We start from the raw sequence: 20,561 nt of genomic DNA, 5'->3' as shown, positions 1-20,561 counted from the left end.
GAGGGAGGGAGGGGAAGCTTTAAAAATAAATGATGCTTGATAAAGATTACTTAGAAAAGTTAATGATGGTAGAAGAGCTGAGAAAAGAAGATCTCTTCATGAAATGTGCTAGAGTTTCACAGGAAGGAAATGAAGAAAAGCATGCTATGAGTTTCCGTTACTCCTGTTATAAATTCTCACAGTCCAGTTTGTGGTCAACCTGGGTTAACAAAAGTAAATATGGTATATTCTCCTCCAAGAAGTCTTGAAATGTACATGTAACAAAAGTTAATGATCATGTGAATTTGTCACTGTAGGAATCAGTGTCTCCCTCTAACTTAACGTAAAATAGTACTTTCAGTAGAACATTGCCACTCTGAGCAACCCAATAGACCTTAGTGCTGTGTCTCATCTTGATGTAAGTACATATAGGAGGGCTTTGCTAGTAGGAGCATTCTGCTGAAGGAAACTGCCAAGACTGAATCTGAATCTGATGTAGTTTCTATTTTCTCTCCAGTTAAATATTTGATTTACTTTGGTTTTGCAGATTGTGATCCTAGGAATAGAAAACTTCAAACTCAAGGTCTTTGAGACATATTGCATAACCTACAGTTAGTTTAGGCAATATGGCTCACAAATGTTAAGGCAATACTGGTGCTTGATTGTGGTAAAAAATGAGCTGTGGTGGGGGCGGGGTCTTTCCACTCAGCTGGTCCCACATATAGGAGAAAGGTATGGAGTTCCAGGGGCTGGAGGCTTTGGTGGCCGCAGACCCCAGTGACACGAGAAAGACCTTGGTTCCAAAAGGGTTTATTGTCATGGCAGATGTTAGATAGATTTGGATGTACTGCCCCCCCCCCATAAAACTCAGGCCAGACCTGAGTTAAATAGGGAGGGAGAAAGGGGGAGGTTCTGGGGAAACATGTTTAATTTGTTCCACCCTCTGGCCTTCATTAGTATGTAAATCCCTAGGACCTGAGGCCTATGGTCACGCCTTCTACCTGTGTACCTTGGGAGGGGCTGTAATGGCCTACATGACTGAACAATGTAGGTCTGTGGAGATGAGACTGCGCATCAGGACTCTGGGTTCTGGGGATGTGGCCGAACACCTGTCGTTTCTCACTTAGAGTCTCAGGGTTCCAGGCCCATGTCCAGCCATGAACCAGGATACCCTTATGCAGTCCCATACTTGATTTACATTTTTTCGGATTGTAATAAAAGTACATCATTCCCACTTCTCTTTCGCCCCACCAACCTTTCTCCTGTACTCTCCTATTGCACACATATCTGCACCCACGCATGGGCATGCAGGCACCTCACCTGCATGCATGCAGACATGTGATTGTAAATAAATGTATGTGTAAATATATAACTTTCTCAGTCTGTACAATATAAATGTGTGTGTTTCAGAGGTGACTATCTGTTATTGAAATGATTAAAGGCATGTTTTGTTCTGGTAAATCTTCAATCCCAATAAGCCCAAGCAAAGAACACACAGCTCAGTTATAAAATTTACAAGCTGCACACCTAGATTGGGCAGATATAACACTGTGGGACTGTGGAAATCCTGGAGTGTTTGGCCTTGCCCCCAGAGCCCAGAGACCTGACAGGAGGTCTCCACTTAACGTAAGGCCCAGGTAGAGGGCGGGCTAACAGGTCTCCCAAGCCCCTCCTCTTCTCAATATAAAGAAATCCCTTCTGGCATTTTTTGAGAGAGCACGCCACCTGTCCCTGCACTCTCTGCGCTCTAGTGGTCCGTGGAGTCCCCTCTCTACAGCAGTGGTCCATGCACCGCCTTCGCTGGGCCCCTGAGAGACCCAGCTGTGACCGCGTTACACAGGTGTGACACGCCCCATGTCCCATTGGGCACGCAGCATCCCGGGACCCTGCGGTCACCGAGGCGCATGGCTCGATCTCTTTCCACACACCCTCAGTTTGCCGGCGTCTGCGCTGCTGAGTCTCGCTGGGAAGTCCCTTAGCATGCTACAAGCATGCCCCATACCCCCTCCCGCGACCCCCACGCGTGAGGTTTGACCCGCATAACACTACACTACTCTATTCTCCAGTTATGAGATCCCTCTCTACTTGCAGCTACTCCAAGCCATTTGATTCTATTCCATCTTCTTTCTGGTTCCTCCAACCCATTTGATTCTGTTCCATCTTCTTTCCACATCCTATTCCTCTGCTCTCTTCCTCTCTCTCCACTCCTCATCATCCCTATCTTGTTCTTCCTCCTCTCTAAAAATTCCAGCCCCATCTTTCCCTTCAAATACCCAATCACAGGCTCTAGTCTATATTTGGACAGTTAAAAAGAGGAGAAGGCTCATGTGAAGTCACCTGAGTTCATGATCTACTCCTCCTCAGGGCAGCCACCCTTGTGGGTGTAGAATGAACATCAAAATACAAACAGTATTTATGTCTTAGGTTGGGAAGGCTCTGTGCAGAATCTTACCCACCCTTGGATTCCCAGTCTGTTAAATTAATAACTCTGTCTGGGGGTCCATTATCACTTTCAAGTCATGTACTTTGGCTGCCAGCCTGTTGATGTAGTTAGAGACAAGCTTTAACACAATGGGCAGGAATAAAATTATTCTCAGGACACGAAGGGCTAGCTATGTATGCCATTCCTGAAGTTTGACCAAAATAGAAATACTAACTTCAGGCCATAGATAATTTTATCAGCATTATCTGCAGCATTAAAGCTCAACAGAGTAGCATTCTTTAAGTTTACAACCCCACTATGCAAAGTTAACACACCCAGAGTGGTGTTAGGATTATGCCAAATATCCTACAGGTATCTTTAAACTTTTTCTAAATTATAATGGCAATCATTGTGGATTTCAAAAATAAAACTATTCCAATGATATTTGTCATGACACTTGGGATGGCTCCTAACTCTTGAACCCTGAAACTCCTTCAGATAATTTGAATAGGTTATAGAGCATCATCTGTTGTTCCAGACACCTATATAAATCCTTTTATATACTCAATGCATTAGTAATATTTTTTTTTGCTAGATAGTTAACAAAAATAGTTGTCTTAACTCCTTGTGGCAATGCTATTGCAGAACCAGTGGTGGTAGCAATTAATAAAATTAAAGCTGTAATACCAGCAAAAATCAAGCCCACTACCCTCTTGCTTCAGGTTAAAGCCTAATTCACTTCTTTCAGCACTTTCAAGATTTTTTCAGAAAATCAGGTTTTTCTAATGCCCAGGGAAGTAACACAAAAGCTGATTGATAGGCCCTCAAAACAGATATGCCCGGTTTCAACACATTAACACAATCGGAAATTATACAGTCACTGCAACTTACAATAAATACTGTAGAGGAGACAAAATCAATTTTAGCTTGACAATTAAAAGAGCCTTAAAACATGCACTAACCCATGTTTAAAATCCAGATCCTGTCCCAATTTTATCTCTTGCTATTGTAACGTCATAGTGAGCTACAGCTAATTTCCAAATATGTCTCTGACAATGTCCAGATCCAGTCTTCCAAATGTAGACTGCTGTTTCCAATACTCAATTGATTTCTAGACCAGGACATGATCAAGTCCTAATAGCTGGTCACCTTTAAGAAGAATACAAGAGACATTATAATTTCTCTTTTTGATTCTCTATCCCACAAGGTCTAAAAACTTGAGGCAAGGCAGTTTGCCCCACCTGGGATATCATCAGGCAAAGGTGGGTCAGGAACTTATGTCCAATATATCTCACCAGTCACCCTTGTCAGTACACTCAGCAAGCTCACAGGTCAGCATCATTCTTTGTCTCAGCAACAGTATGTCTCACCAATCTTTTAGAGTTCCATGGGCCTCTTCCACAATACCTTGTCCTTTAGGATTATACAAAATCCCCATAATAAATTGTTGACAAAAAGTCTCAACTGCTTGACTACAATTGCCAGACCTATTATTTGTTTGTTTGTTTGTTTGTTTGTTTTTGATATTGCTTTTGATAATGCATATTCCATGAAGGGTAAGGAAGGCATTATTCTCAGAATGACCTAAGATAAGCTCAGTATTGTTAATGATATAAAAAAAGGTGGAGAGGTGGAAAGCCTTTGTGGCTCCTTGGCAAGAAGCTGACATGGTCCAAGGACAAGGAAATGGGCTTCTTGGCAGGAATATGACATTGGCCAAGGACAAGGAAGTAGGCTTCAGGCAGGAATCTGACATTAGGCTACAACAAAGAAGTAATCTCAGGCAGGAATCCAAATATTAGGCTAGAACACGGAAGTAGGCTTCAGACATGAAAATGACCTTGGGCTAGGACAGGAAAGTAGGCTCAGATATTTTGGTCATCCTGATAAGCCTTTAGAAACAGTGATCATGGGAGTGTTCATGTAATTGAGTTTAATGCCTTGTTTTTTCTTTGACTATTTGTGTTTATTGTATTGCTTGTTCCTTGACTATCTGTGTCTATTGTATTGCTAGACCCTCTACCTAGAACTGACCTTAATACATGCACGTAATCAAAATGGTGTAAAGCATAAAGGATGAGGGGATTTAGGATAGGGGGTTCTAGGGAGGGGAAATGGGGAAAGGAGATGACATCTGTGTTGTAAATAAATAAAATATCCAATAAAAAATAAAAAAACACCAACAATAACAAAAGAAAAAAAACAAAAATAATATTTCAACAAGTTAAAAAAAATACAAACAGTACTAGGGCAATCCACAATAGTTTTTCTTCCAGGCTTGTACCTCTCCAATTTTTCTGTCTTGATTCAAGTTATTCTAATGAATAGCCACCTCGGCCTTCTTCTGAAGACCCAGGAAAAACCACATCAATTTCTTTCTCAAATTATATCTGTCAAAGGCCATCATCTCTACATCAGAGAGTTTAGCTTACACATCCCTTCTAATCTATATTACAAAGTGAACCTGGTGCTGAAATCCTGGATGACTGGGTACTAATGGTCATGAGAGAAGATCAAACCTAGACTGGGCAAAGGCATAAAATGTCAATGAACTTTAATTCAACTTTTGATGCAATTGAACCAAACAAAAAAAGTGACAGAGAGAGCTGTATAGTGCAGTAGTTCATCAATGAAGAAGATAGGCACTATCAGCATACAAATTGTTCTCTAGTGGTATAGACATAGTTATACAACAGTAGAAATATCATCAACAGAATATTGTGTTATAAGTAATATTCAAGTATTAGAGAGATGACTCAGTGGCTAAGAGTGCGTTTTTATTTCAGTCATGAAATACCATGACCAAGGGCAACTTGTATAAGAAGTTTGTCTAGCTTTAGAGTTCTGGAAAAGAAGAGTTTAAAGACATGGCAACAAGAGGCAGGTTCAGAGGCAGGGGCAGAAAGCTGTGATTGTCATGTAATCACAAAGCCATTAGTGAACTCGATGTGGGATGAGTTTAAAATGCTCAAAGCCAGCCTCTGTGACATACTTCCTCTAACAAGGGACATCTTCTAATTTTTCCAAACAGCACTACGAAGTAGAGAGTAAGTGTTCACATGTATGGGGCTGTTGAGAAAATTCCTAATTAACATACTAAACAGTGCAAGCATGAGATCCCAAATTAAATTTCCCAGGACCCATATATGATTCTGGATGTGACCACATTTGCCTATATAACCTGCACCGTCAAAAGCAGAGATAGGAAAATCATTGGGTTTTCAACCTAACTCTAGTATCAATGTGAGACTCTGTCTTAAAGAAATAAGGTAGAGAGAGACAAAGGAAAAGAAATCTGGCATCATCCTCTGACCATGCACACACATCTGGATATACTATGCACATACACATCTGGATATACCATGCACATATACCTCCTCACCCACACACACACACAGGGAGAAAGGGAGGGAAGGAGGGAGGGGGGAGAGAAAGAGAGAGAAAGTAATGTTTAAGCTTCTCTAAAAACTGCCATGAATATAGAAAAAAAATATACCCATAACATTGGAACACACTAACTGCAGCTGACCACTTATAATAATGGAAACCTATGATACCAAGGAATACTAATAACTATTCCCTAGCTGCTAATATTGTCTCTCATTCTACGATAAAGTACCACAACGTACGATGGTTATAAACATTGACATTTCTCCATAATCTTCTAAGACAATAGTGAGGGCTGAGTGTAGCCAGAAAGACCTTCTCCTTCAGGACTGAACCAGGGACTGTCAATGGGCTGCTCATGTCTGAAGGATAAGAAAGGGCATGAATAATCCCAGGTGATCCCAACCTCTCATCTATAAAGTGGATCTGGAATTAAAGATCCTCAGTAGCAAACAGAGCTACTACTGTGTCTGCTCAACACAGTTATTTCTAAATTCAAGATGGAACCATTCAAAAGACCAAATATGGCGACCTCGGTGTAACAGCCAGACTCTGGCTCCTAAAGCTTTTGTAGCACTGCCAGCTAGATAACAGCTACAAAATATACAATTGGGAGGGATGTTTTGGAGTCAAACAATAATAGATCCTAACATAAAAGGTGGCTATAATTTCTCAAATGTGACAAAACGTTATCTTCCCTTTACCACTCAGCCCATTGTACTTCATTATGTCAGTCTTATTCATAGGTTTTATTGCTGACAAAGGATTCATGAAAACCAACTTATGGGTGAAGGGTTTATTATGGCTCATGGTTCAAGGGTACTATCCATTGTGATAAAGAAGGCAGAACATCAGGAGCTTGAGATAGCTAGAAGCACTGGATCACCAATCAAGAAGCAGAGAGATGGATGCTGGTGCTCACCTGTGGTTGCTGGTTTTATTCAGTCAGGGACTCCATCCCAGGCAGTGGTGTTTCTCATATTTAGTGGGAGTTCTTTTCCTGGAAAGACCTACATACACAAACACAGAGGTGCATTTCAGCAGTGGATCCGAATAGAGCCAAGCTGATAATGAAGAAATCTGTCACCACAGCTCTCAACTAACACCCAATGTGGCACCTGGACTTAGCACTGACAACACTGAATTGGATGGAAAGCTGACAAGCTTTCTACGAAGCAAAATAAGAGCAGGAAGCATGAGGTTCTATGGGTGCTTAGTGAGAGCCATCTGTGATAATGCTGTAGTATAAAGCACTGATAAGTTGTAACTGAGCTTTGGCAAGCTTAGACCCCTATGACAAGATCATAAGCCATTAAGTCTTAGATGCCTTCCCAAGGTAGATAAATTCAACCTGAAGATTGTGCCTTATATTGCTTCTCACCCAATAGACTTTTCTAAAGTATGGTTTATGAATTTGTGAAAAGATCAACATTTTGACTAATCCTAGTATAAACATGATAATTCCTCTGTAAATTTTGATCAAAATGAATGTTGTATTTAATAAACTTATTTAGCTGTTGTTCTATACTAACCCTTTTTTCCTTTCCTATGCATCTGTCCTTTCTGCCATGCCTTCAAGTATTTTTTAAATCCTATTATGGAGTAAGTAAAATGACCAACTCCATTTAGAATCAAGTCTCCCAGCCCAGCAAATTCACATCCTTCTAATAGTTTGGGAAAAAGTCTGTCTTTATATTATATATTCCAGGTATTCCTACTCATTATGGTATAAAAGCAGATTGGGAAAAAATAAAAAATAAAAATAAGATTAAAAAAGGAAAAAGGAATTAAATAAGAGTAAACAATAAGCATGAAACAAAGCATGAAGCAAAGATTAAGGAGTGAAGATTTTCTTTTTCTACAAACATCTGGCTGATTCATTATCATATTATCTACATATCACTCTTGTCCTAAATAGAACTGTATCTAATGCCAAACTGTAGGTGAATTTCCGATACACACCCACACAAACAGATGTGTGCACCCTACATGCACAAACACAAGCTCAAGTATCCCCTTTCTATGTATGCACTAACACAAAATAAGCATCAGGATCAGATGCCACAATTCCCCAGCCCTCTTGGAGCCACACAGTTTCCCTGAATGTCCTTATTTACAGAGAAAAAGACATTGCAAGTGAGGAGCCTCTGTCCTTAAGATCTATGACTCTCTAAATGAAACATCATATGCCATGCCCTGTAGCTCAATATACACATCAAATAACTTCACAATATATTTTAAATAATAAAATTTCTGTGACAGAATAATATCATAAAAAATAATTGGAAAAGACCAAAAAACATATTAGATCCAAGCTTGCAGGGGGTTGACTGCTACACATGGAGCCCTTGTCATCTTTGAACCACTGTGAGTCACTGTCTAAATGGAATGGGCATGAAGACTGTGAGATACAGCATGCTAACTAGGATGTTCTCTGCTTCGGAAATTCTCTTTTCTTCTATACTTCCCTCATGGAAAACTTATGAAAAGCTGCTGAGAATCTAGTTATAATTTTGAATGGCACATAACTTTATGACCTGGAATGGTGGGCTAATTGAGAGTTATAGTGCTTCAGACACTATGTGGCAATTAGGCCTTCTGATGCTTGTCTCATCCTGACATCTGATATTTTAAGGAAATCCAAGGATCCCACAAGTTCTTTTCTGCTACTCATTTTCCTGGTGAGCTTTTAAAGTTAAAGAAATGTCCTTCAGTGGGCACATGATTCATGCATTATGGACTCAGGGATCATTCTGAAGCCAGCCTGGACACTATTACATATATAATTTGAAAACACTTTGAGGATAAAAATCTTCTTGGGTAACTCGGCTATAGATCTGAATTGTGTCTTCATATATTATTAACTCTTTTGACCTTGAGAAATTTTTAAGTATCAGTAGTCTTTGTGTTCACGTCTATATAATGAAGATTCAGACACCAACCACAGAGACTAGAGAACAGAAGGAAGAATGGGGTAACACATTGATCATATCACCTCATAAATGGGCATTACTTCACAACCAACTCCAATTTATAATATATGTTCCCACAGGAACATATCAGTAATTAAATTTCCCCAATTCCTCAAAATTATTAACAAATGCCCCAGCTAACTATGTATCTATTCACGTTAAGTAGGATAATAAGGCTGTTTTGTTTGTTAAATACTCAGAACAATACACTCTAGGCCCTTATCATTCTGTCAGTGTCACTGGAAATTATGTAAATGGAAACGTGGGACAGAAGCAGGTGGCTGGGTGTAAGAAAAGAAGGGTTTCCCTTGTTACTATCTTGGCCTCAAATCTTCACCATTAGATCATTAAGTATTGTTAAATGGGAGAAGTTTGTTTGTTTGTTTTATGGGTGTGGTTGCCATCTTTGCTATTATAAATTCCATACTAACCCTTTTCTACCTGCCTCAATATGTCAGATGGCCTAGAAACACTGGAGTAAGCTCATTTTTTCTACACCACACCTTGTCCTAGTATAAAACCTTTTCTACCACATAGTATATGCTTCTTCTTATGATCTATTCCACATGAATATGTGTCTTCCATTTTGTCCTGTATTTGGGCACATGAGTTGACCCTTTTATGGAGATAATCTTTATTTATTAAAGGAGTGTCTGAATAAATATGAATAAACAAGAAGTGCTTGAAGAAAATGAAATAGTCTCCATAAGTGGTTCAAACTCTATCATTTTGCATTTTGTTTCTGCCTTCATTGAATAAAGAACATTTGTTTAAAAATATAGAGGATATGTACTTATGAATATATATTTACATATTAAAATGTACTATAGAAGTATACTTTTTGATAGATTCTCAGTGCTGGAATTATTTCTCAAATCACTTTAGACAGATATCTTTCAGTTCAGTGGTTAAGAGAACTTGATGCTTCTCTTTTAGAGGAAAGATTTTGATTCCAATATACAGATTAGCTAGTGTGCAACTGCCTATGGTTTTAGGTCCTAGGAATCTAACACCTTCACCTAATCTCTATGGGTACTACACACACATGCACACACATGCACACACACACATACACACATGCACACATGTACATACACACATGCATATGTATACACATACACACAAAAATGATATAAATCTTTAAAAAGAGAGAATGCTCCATTGAGGACTATACACATGAATCGATTATTTACAAATCAGTATTCTTTTGGGGGTGAGGTAAAAATCTATGCTTACATTTCCTTGATGTCTGAAAAGTTAAGTATTACTGTAGATTTTGCTTGTGAGAAAACCAAAAGTCAAAGAAGATAACACACCAGTCACAGATTGCAAATGCCTACATCACTCCTTCCCTTGTGCCCTTCTCTCTGTATTGCCAGGCATGGGGAAACATTCCATATGTACACCTTGCATATACACATTTTTGTAAATTCTCACTTTTCTAATGAAAAGTTACTAACTCTACTCCCTCCCCAGTGAGCTTGGCAGGAAAGACTTGTAATTAGAGAACAGAAGACACTGATTTCCTGCTGTGGGATGGAAAATAATTGCATTTTCCTCATGTTCTGCCCTCCTTTCATCATCTTGGAAAATGCTTATCTTTTGTAGCAACTGAATTAAATTCAATCTTCCATGGAAGACATCCTGGGAAGAAGTTCATGACACTAAAAAGTAAAGTAAGACAGACAGAAAGGCAAACATCCTGCAAGAAAATAAAGGAATTGATACTTTAGTCTAAGAGTGTCTCAACATCCTCAAAAAGAAACCCCACCATCCTCACACCATCTCCTTAACTCTTCTGTGGTCACCTCTCTTCTCTTTGAACTAACCTCCTCATCTATTTGCACTTCTCTTTTATATCATGTCTCCCACTATATCTCCTCACTTGTCCCTGAACTCTTTAGCATCCTTACTTTATGTTTTATGCTCTGGGCTTGTGTTATCTGTGGATCTGTAAAAAATAAATCTGAAATACATAGACCTGCTTGAATCTTTATTCCTTTTTTTTTTTTTTGCCTGAATCAAATTAGTTTTTTTTTCTTTTTTTTCTTTAATTTTTTTTGAACATGAAATGCTTTTTTATAGCATGTTTTACAAGGGGAGGGGGTAAGAGGGGCCAGGTGGTGGAAAAGTACAGAATCTTCTTGGCCTGTGCCTTGAAACATGTCATGGTCTATATGGTACACTGCCTTGAATTATGATCTACCTGCTATTCTTCAGAAGATATGGTACACTGCTTGATTTATGGTCTCCCTGCTATTCTTCAGAAGATATGGTACACTGCTTTGAGTCTATCTGCAGTTGCCAAGCAGGATCTTGCAGTTGCCAAGCTTCAGGGGACATTGTGCAGGTGGGGAAAGGTAGGAGGTGAGGGTAAGGGCGAAGGTCCTGGCTTCTGGCATCTCCCCCTTCTCTGTTTAGTTAGAGAAGGTGTCTTATGATAAATCCCAACTATGTGAATTTTGAATTTGGATGTCTAATTATGGGGGGTCTTAGACAAGTTCACAACCCCAAAACATTGATGTGAGACGAGTCACATCGATGGTTGAAGGCTTTAGGCTGTCGACGATGGGCAATATCAAGGGACCCCGAGGTGGGTGAAAGGAGGGTGAGCGCCCTGTCTTAGGCCATGTAGGCTGCACCCACTCCCAGCACCATGCACTCCTTTTTGGCTGCATTGGGTGGGCCCCTGGGAAGTGAACCTACGATAATCCCGTCATTGGGCTAACTCACAGCCATCCTAGTCTCTTGTAAATGTTCAAGTTACCAACCATTTGTCAGTTTGGGGTATAATATTGTCCTAAAGGAAGGCTCCCCAATGTTAGTGGCCATATCAACGGTGGCCTTGGTTTAGGAAAAAGCCAGTTTTTGTTGTGGTGATCAAGAGGTCAAGCTCTCTAGCGAGAGAAACTAGGACAAAGCCAGGCATACCAGGAACCCTTCTGGAGGGCATAGAAGTCTAGAGGTCGACTGTAGGGGGAGGCAGGAGAGCTGGCAGCTGTGTCAGTCTCCTGCAGAGTCACTTCTGGATCCCCTTCAATTTTCAGCTGATGGTAATGAACTTCAACAGTCTTCTTGATGGCAGAGTCAACCTGGTTCCGAGGACGACAGGTCGCGGGCAACGATCTCTGTCTCACTCATTCTTGATGTCGTGCGCACGTCCTCTCAATGAGGGTCCATCCAGAGGGGTCCGTGCCTCGAGTCCCACGTCTGGGCGCCACTTGACCCGACCGTCGGGTCCTAGTTATTCGCGGGGGCGAGGAGGACTGCAACCCGCTATTCTTCAGAAGATATGGTACACTGCTTGAGTTATGGTCTCCCTGCTATTCTTCAGAAGATATGAAGATATCTTTGAGTCTATCTGCAGTTGCCTAGCAAGATCTTACAGTTGCCAAGCTTCAGGGGACATTGTGCAGGTGGGAAAAGTTAGGGGTTGAGGGTAAGGGCGAGGGTCCTGGCTTCTGGCACATCTGGATTAGAACTTCTAACAGCAGGCATCATGGATGATTCATTTTTACCTGGAAAGAAAAAAGAAGGGGATTCTCAGGGAGATTTCTCTTCCCTGGATGTAAATTGTTATTCATCCTATTTATGGTTGGGCCCGGCTTTGTGGGGGTATCTATTTTTTTCATTAATCTTTTTGGTAGCCGGTTAGCTGTGCCTTCTGTGGTATTGGACAGGCATATCAGTCCTCAGCTCCATAAGGGAACTGGGTCTGGGCCATTCCCTTTATGGGTAAGAGGGTCCTTCCCCATATCTGTGGCAAAGTTTTGTTGGTCTTGGTGGTGCCAGAGGTCACCAACATGGTCAGCAAGAGATTTGCCATGAGCTTTCAGCTTTAGAGAGATAAAAGTGAACAAGACATGATGGAGAGTATTTCAGGGGGACTCCTTCTGAGGGGGTACCATTCCCCCTCTTTTGTTTTTAAAGCCAATTTTTCAGAGTTCTTGTAAAATCAGGGCAGAAGCGCCAACAGTTGCTCCTTCCATACTCAGAGAGTCATGAAGACCTTATTTAAGGATATTAATAATCTTTTGTCAAAGGGCTTTTATAGCACCACTGACAATTAATCAGACTATATAATACATCGATTAGAAATAGTTTTTTCTACTTTTTTTGAGATTACCTCTCTCTTGTCAATTAACTGTTGAGGAAATTAGAGTTTACCTCTCTCTTGAGAATATTGAACAGAGATTTAAATTCTTTTGTGGAGAGCTTAAAATAGGATCTTAGCCAATTAGCAACTCCTAAAAACTTTTGAAATTAATTTAAAATAAGCAAGCTCTCTCCATCTCTCTCTCTCTCTCTTTGTTTTTTAGACCCTTTATCTGGGATGCTGCATGAGTTCAAGCTCCTGGGAGTCCCTGTTTCTCTCAGTTTTCTGGGGTTGGGTACGGAGCTGCCACCTGTGACCTGCTCTATGCTTGGGCCCAGACCGGAAGTCCGAGTCTTAATTCCTAACTGCAATTTTGGTCCTCAGCACACAATTGGTATCATGGTAATGCCTATAGAAGAGAGACAGGAGGGACAGAAGAAGTGAGAATAAAACAGAAAATAAATAACAAATGAGTTAAAATACCCCAAGATTAAAATAAACACATGTTATGGATAAACAGTCTGTTCCCTGGATGCATGTATGTCTTCATTTGAGTAAACTTTATCTCCCTGAAAACATGATACTTCATTTCCTTCTGAGCTATGTTTTTTATTAGCATTTTACTTCAAAGAGAGAGAATCTAATGGTTGTCTTTCTGATTTTCCCCTTTGTTAAACCAAATCCCATACCTCCACAGCTCTAACTTTCTTCACTACTAACCCATGTGACATTCTCTGAGTTTTTATTTCTCTATAACACTTGGACAAATGAGGAGAGCCCCAAAAGGACAGTTATTAGTCAGTATTAAATTCCATGACTGAATCTGCTCAATAATTAGTAGTCATTACATACCAAGTCATGTTTGCCTATTAGTCCTAAAGTTAGGAAATATTATCTTCACTCAAAGTGTCAGATAAGTGTAGCCCAAATGAGATAACATGTAACATACCTTTCACACCTCCTGAAAAAAGAAATGTGTGTCTGTCTTCCAAAGCTACACAATGTGAAAACGCGTATTCATGTGTGCGTGTGTGTATGTGCACTCGCACGCTTGCACATGAACGCACAAGCACACACACACAAGTTTATTGATTTTTACTAACTTCAATAGCTAAACGAAAGTGCATGGTGCTTCTGTAACATATAATATGATGTCCAAACATGGTCTGCAATGGGAAGTGCACTGTATTAAAATAAGTTTTGAGTTGAAAAATTGAATACACAAAGTTTAGCTTCAATTCTGGTGGCATCATGTTAAATGATTTGAAGAAAATCATGAGTTACTACTGCCACATTCCTCGTGTCTTATTATAGCAGTTGATGTAAAAATAATTTATTACTGACTCTAACTCAAAATACTGTGCTTTAGTTTTGTTTATTGAAAAGTTAATCTATGGAATAAGACCATATAAAATCCTAATGAAATATTAATAATAGTAGGGGAATGTCTGTGGAGATGAAGAAAATTGAGTCACATTTGATTATCTATCTGGTGATTAGCAGAAGCATTATGCCTTCATTTTAGGCTTCTCTAACTTCTTTCATAACACATTGAAATGATTTTTTTTACCTTACAATATACCTTTCCAAAGGAAAGTCATGGGCTATAAAATGGAATAAAGACTGAAGGAAAGGCCATCCGAAGAGCTCTTCACTTAGGTATTCATTCCATATGCAGACAACAAACCCTGAGGCAATTGCTGATGCCAGGAAGTGCTTGCTGACAGGAGCCTGATATGGCTCTTCACTGAGAGGTTCTACTAGCACCTGGCCAATACAGATACAGATACAGATACAGATACTCACAGTCAACCATCAGACCAAGCCTGGAGAGCCCAATGGAAGTGTTAGGAGAAAGACTGAAAGAGCTGAAGTATAACCCCACACAAAGAACAATATCAACTAACTTAATTACTCAGAGATCCAAGGAACTAAACTACCAACCTAAGAGTACACATGGAGAGAGCCATGGCTCCGGATACATACTTAGCAGAGGATGGCCTTATCTGACATCAATAGAAGGGGAAGCCCTTGGTTTTGTGAAGGCTTGATGCCCCATTGTAGAGAGATGCTAGAGCAATTAGGCAGGAGTGGGTAAGCTGTGGAGGAACACCTTCATAGAGATAAAGGGGAAAGAGGAGTGGTAGAATGGGATAGGGGAATTGTGGAGGAGTAACTGGGAAGGGAGATGTCATGTGAAAACGGAAATCAATAAAATGTTTAACTTTTTAAAAAATGTATACCATTGGGGACCGATAAGGTAGCTCAGCAATCACAAGGTCTTGTTCTTGCAGAAAAACCAGGTTCAGTTCCCAGAACCGAGATGGAAACACACAACCAGCTGTAGATTAAATTCAAGAGCATTTGAAGCCCTTTTATGGCTTCTGTAGGTACCAGGAACCATACTTATAGTTTACAAACATATTATGCAGGCTAAGCAGCTATGTACATTAACACAATAGCAACAAGAGTAGTCCTGAAAGGATAAGAGAGAGAGAGAGAGAGAGAGAGAGAGAGAGAGAGAGAGAGAGAAATTGGCATAGACTCAAGCATCATAACAGGAAGGATTCTCACACTATTCTACATAACCATTCTGTAGCTATCCAATAACTTGGCAGAACACACACTGTCAGCAGAGGCAGGTCATATCCAGTAATTCCATTAGCATAAAGCATATGCGACAGGCACCTTGAAACTTAATTTAGTATTAGATACACAATTTTTCTTGGAATCAATGGTAACTATTTTCTTCTCTAATACTGTGAAATACTCCTGGGATGTGTTGAGGGAAAATCTGTGTATTGAATGAGTGTCTAATTTCATCCAAAATATGTCTAGTGGTATGCTACTATGCAGTGTTTCCAGGATCCTCATATCCCGAGAAATTCAAGATCAAGGATAGTATTCCCTTTGAAATATAAAAGAGTGCTCACTTAATTTTTATTCCACCCCATTTTAATTTAAATGTCATGGTCTGAATTTCATGTAAAATTTACATTCTAAGTTAGTTTTGAGAAGTGAATCATTTTCTAATTTATTTTCTCAAAAATAATAATTGAAAGAATGAATGGAAGTTGTAAAAGCAAGACATGGATTATTAACTGATGCTACTGGTTTTATATAATACAACACAGACTGTGTCTTAATTTGAGAGAGAATTTTCACTCTCCTGGTACGGTTAGAGATCCTGGAGAGCAGTGGTTATCAACTTCCCTAATGCTGTGACCCTTTAAAACAGTTCCTCATTTGGTGGTGACCCCAACCATAAAATTGTTTTGTTGCTATTTCATAACTCTAATTTACTACTGTTATGAATTGTAAAGTAAGTATTTGATATGCAGGCTATCATTGTTACAGAATCACCATAACTATACTAAAATTATATCTTTTTATTAATTTTGTCATTTAAAATATTTGTAACAATACCCATATTTTCAAAATGGGTACAATATCAACAAATAATATCAACTAACCTAAATCAGAAAGTAGGAATTGTGGGAATGACAAGTCTATGGATGCTGAGCCTTATCAAACTTGTTGCCAAAGTCATCAATCAACTCTGTTGGAAATCAAAAGGACCTAGTGGTCTCTTTTGTCAGTTAACTCTTAATACTGCTCTACTTTAGAATTTGAAAAACAATGATGATATTTCAGATATGACAAATTCAGAGTAAAAAGACAGCTGCACATACTTTATTCTTCCTCCTCACAAAATTGCATAAAGGATGGGTCAACCATTAGCTGTGGGTACTGATTAACATGCAAATTTTTGAGCCAGATCACAAGCAGTTAATCCTTACCTTATCTCTGAGTGACCTTGGCAGACCTCTTAACAAATAGGATCCAAGAGTCAACCAATGAAAGGGTTATTACAACATCTCTAACTGGAAGAATCTTACAAAGTGTAAGTTAACTATGGCGTGCAATGGGATTACTGGTTTAACACATGCTATTTCAGTGCCAAAAGATCATTAAGTAGTGATGCTTAGTTCTTAAGAAAATCTTAACTTCTAATTTTTATAATGGAAAGCATGATAACTAGATGTCCCTCTTTTACCTACAATTAGTCATATGAGATAAGCAATTATAATATTAGCAAAGTTGATATCAAACAATATCAACAAATAATATCAAAAAAGGTAAGACAAAAAGGCTAAGCAGGTAGGAACTATAATTAGGCAGATCAAAGTAGAAATTCACACTCTGTTATAATAACTATTTACTTTGAGTCCCTATCTCATTCAACAGGGGTAATCTGACTCATGATTGGATATGGTGACTTAATAAGTCTTCCCAGATAAAGCAATTGCCAACTTATTTGTCAAACCTAAGTTATTATTTTCAACCCTATTGATATGAGATTTCAAATATTTCTCCATAAGTAAGCAATACTGTGGACTATAAACCATCTGTAAAATGTATTCATATACTGAGTGAGAAGCTGTAAGAGTGCTATGAAACATTCTGCAAACACATATACTACAAACTTCCTTACACCTCTATTTCATCCTTTAAATGGAAATGATTTAGTAGCTAATGGATTCATTTAATATTGTATCTTTTCCACATCTGTAAAAGGCTTGGTTTCCCCAAGCTCTGTTCTAAGTTTGGTGATTTGTTTAATATACATCTGAAACACTTTCTTCTTCACAGGAGGTATGTACAGGACTTTAGGGTCATAATAATGGGAAATTCTATAAGCAGTAGAAGGCTGTATCGTCATTAATGGGAAAATCAATGTGCCTTGTGAAGTTATATTCAATGAGAGAATAAGACATAACCTACCAAAAGTTCACTAGGCTCTTATTTCCTGCAACTCCACATTTAATTTGGCTCTGAAGCTACTGTTAAATTAAAAGGATTTGCATATTTTATGCTCTCCAGTGATTTTATTGCTCACTAGAGATTTACTATATTAAAAAGCACCCAAATTACTCCTATCAATTGACAATATTATACTTAAAGTCTAAATAAATTATTGAGTGTTATTTGGAGCTACTATGGGGAAATTTTCTATAGAATAAGAGAGGATGTCAATGACTTTTCCAATTTGAAGAAGAAAAAAACATTTAATACATGTCCTGGTTAGCTTTAACTGTCAACATGATAGAGTTTAGAGTTATATGTGGTAGAGGAAAGACTCAACTAAAGAACTGACTATATAATATTGACCTATGAATATGTCACTAGATTATTGTCCTATTTGTTAATTGATAGAGGAAGATGCAGCCTACTGTGGGCAGTACCAAACACAAGCAGTTGGTCTCTCCTAAATAAGAAAGCTATGTAGAAAGTCATGACTCAGTGGTTGAGAGTAACTGCTGCTCTTGCTGAAGACCAGAGTTTCCTGGAGCAACCAAAATGGACAGCTCTCAATCGCATGTACCTTCAACTCCAGGAGATCCAATGCCCTTTTAAAACAACTGCCACATCCTCATGTACTTGTATATATTCACATACAGAAATATATGCACAGAGAACTAAAAAACAAAAAATGTTAAAAAGAAAGCTAGCTGAGTGGAACCCGGCAGCTAACCAGAAATCAATATTCTCCCAAGGCTTTTGTTGTATTTCCTTGCCTCTACATGAGTTTCTCTGTGAGGGATAATCTAAGCCTTCCCATGCTAGGCTTTTGTTGAAGGTTTTGTCTGAACTTTCCTTAATTATGGACTATAACCTCAAATCTGAAACAATCCTTTATTCCTCTGAGATGTATATTTGTAAGAATGTTTTTATCACAGCAACAGAGATGAAGCTAGAAGAAACTACAGTGATGATGACAGTGACAAATATTGAAAAGCAGCTGTCTTTGGATATTGTAGAGATAGAAAACAAAACCATCGCTTTGGTTGACTCTCACAATTTTTAGTTTCTAAAGGACAAATATCAACCTTGAGTTATATGATAATGTGAACAGTTCTGTAGAGTGTTGAAAAAGAGTGTAACCTCAGAGGACAGAGGAAGAGTATCTTTCACACATGGGAAGAGTGTTGAAAGGCATTTGTGCACAATCTGAATGGTAAAGTTGGATATAAATTATTCATCCAAGAAGAATTAGTGGATGGTCAATGACAGGCTTTAGAGCATGTGCCACAGCAATGCAATATAAAAATGAGGTGCACTGGAAAATGGGGACCATTTTGATTTGCTTGTTGAGTTTACAGGTTACCAAAGAGAATGGCAGGCTGTCAAAGGTCTGTGCAGTATAATTAGGAACTTTATGTCATCTGTACTTTGGGCACCATCATGTGGGCCTCCAAACCTTTGCCCAGCTCTTAATGCACGAATACTAGGCTACAGAGTCAGTAGAAATAGACATTTCCTTCTTTTCTGCTAATCCTCAGACCTAAGTCTTATATTTTTTCTTCCTCAAAATCTGTCACAAATGGATTTAGCCACAAACTTCTATGGGTCTACATACTTATAGGTATGCCTACTTAATTAATCTGGAATTAATCAATATTCATTTATTATCATGTCTTCTGCAAATCTTTAAGGAGACTTGATTTCCCAAACTTTAACTCACATTTGACCATTAATGTGTTTCTGAAATGCTCCATCTCCATGGTATATGCAGTGTTCTAGGATTACAGTAATAAGAAACACTCTGTATGTGGGTTCATACAGAGAAGGTAAATTCTAAGAGCACTAGAAGGCAGTACTAATGGCTCTGGAGTTGCTGATAGAAAATGTAGCAGCCAATAAAGACCTTACCAAAACATGAAGGATGCACCAAGTGCATCTTTTACAAATATAGCTCCTAGAAGGAAAAGAAATAAAAAGTCAATGGCTACAATGACTTAGAGAAAGATAGTAAAAATGAGTTTGGGCTCATGAAGGTTTAGAGAATCCCTACTTAAGAAAGAATATACATAAAAATAAAAAGCAAAAGTCAGTACTTAATTAGCATTAGAAAACAAATCCAGGTTTCAAATTAAGAAGTTGACAAATACTCAAATACAAATAACGTTATCAACATCAAACACGTGACAAGATTATAAATTAAAAGCTCCGCAATGGTGGTGTACACCTTTAATCCCAGCACTTGGGAGGCAGAGGCAGGTGGATTTCTGAGTTTGAGGCCAGCCTGGTCTATAGCCAGGGCTACACAGAGAAACCATGTCTCAGAAAAGCATTAAAATATTTTAAATTAAAAATTTCCTATAACTTTCTTTACATATGCTCATATTTGCATTTAGCAATGACTTTTTGATATATTTTGTTGTACATCTGTGTGTGTATTCTGTATGAATGAGGATGCATATGTGGCAAAGCACACATGTAGAAATCAGAAGACAAAATTCAGGATCAGTTTTCTTCTTCCAAGGTACATGCCAGGGATTGAATTGAAGCTGTCAGCCTTACATGGCAATTAACTGATCTGCTCAGTTATTATATAGGTAAATAAGAACTATGTTTCCATCAGTTCTCTGATGCTAGGTTTTATATAACTTGTTTAGTGTTCAAAAAATACCCTGAAATCATACAATTCCAATTATCTCGTATTTAACACTTGGCTCCCATTGAACTAATATATGTTTGCCAAAGTATTGGAGTTATCCAGATGCACAAAACCACAATATTAATGCATTGCAGAATAGATAGATACACAATAGACTGATATGGCAGATAGATGGATGGGTGGATAGATAAGTAGGTAGATAGATAGATAGATAGATAGATAGATAGATAGATAGATAGATAG

Source organism: Grammomys surdaster, unplaced genomic scaffold, assembly GCF_004785775.1.
Source record: "Grammomys surdaster isolate TR1022 unplaced genomic scaffold, NIH_TR_1.0 224, whole genome shotgun sequence".
NCBI lineage: Eukaryota > Metazoa > Chordata > Mammalia > Rodentia > Muridae > Grammomys > Grammomys surdaster.
The sequence above is the reverse complement of the archived record's forward strand: the minus strand, read 5'-3'. Positions refer to the sequence as shown.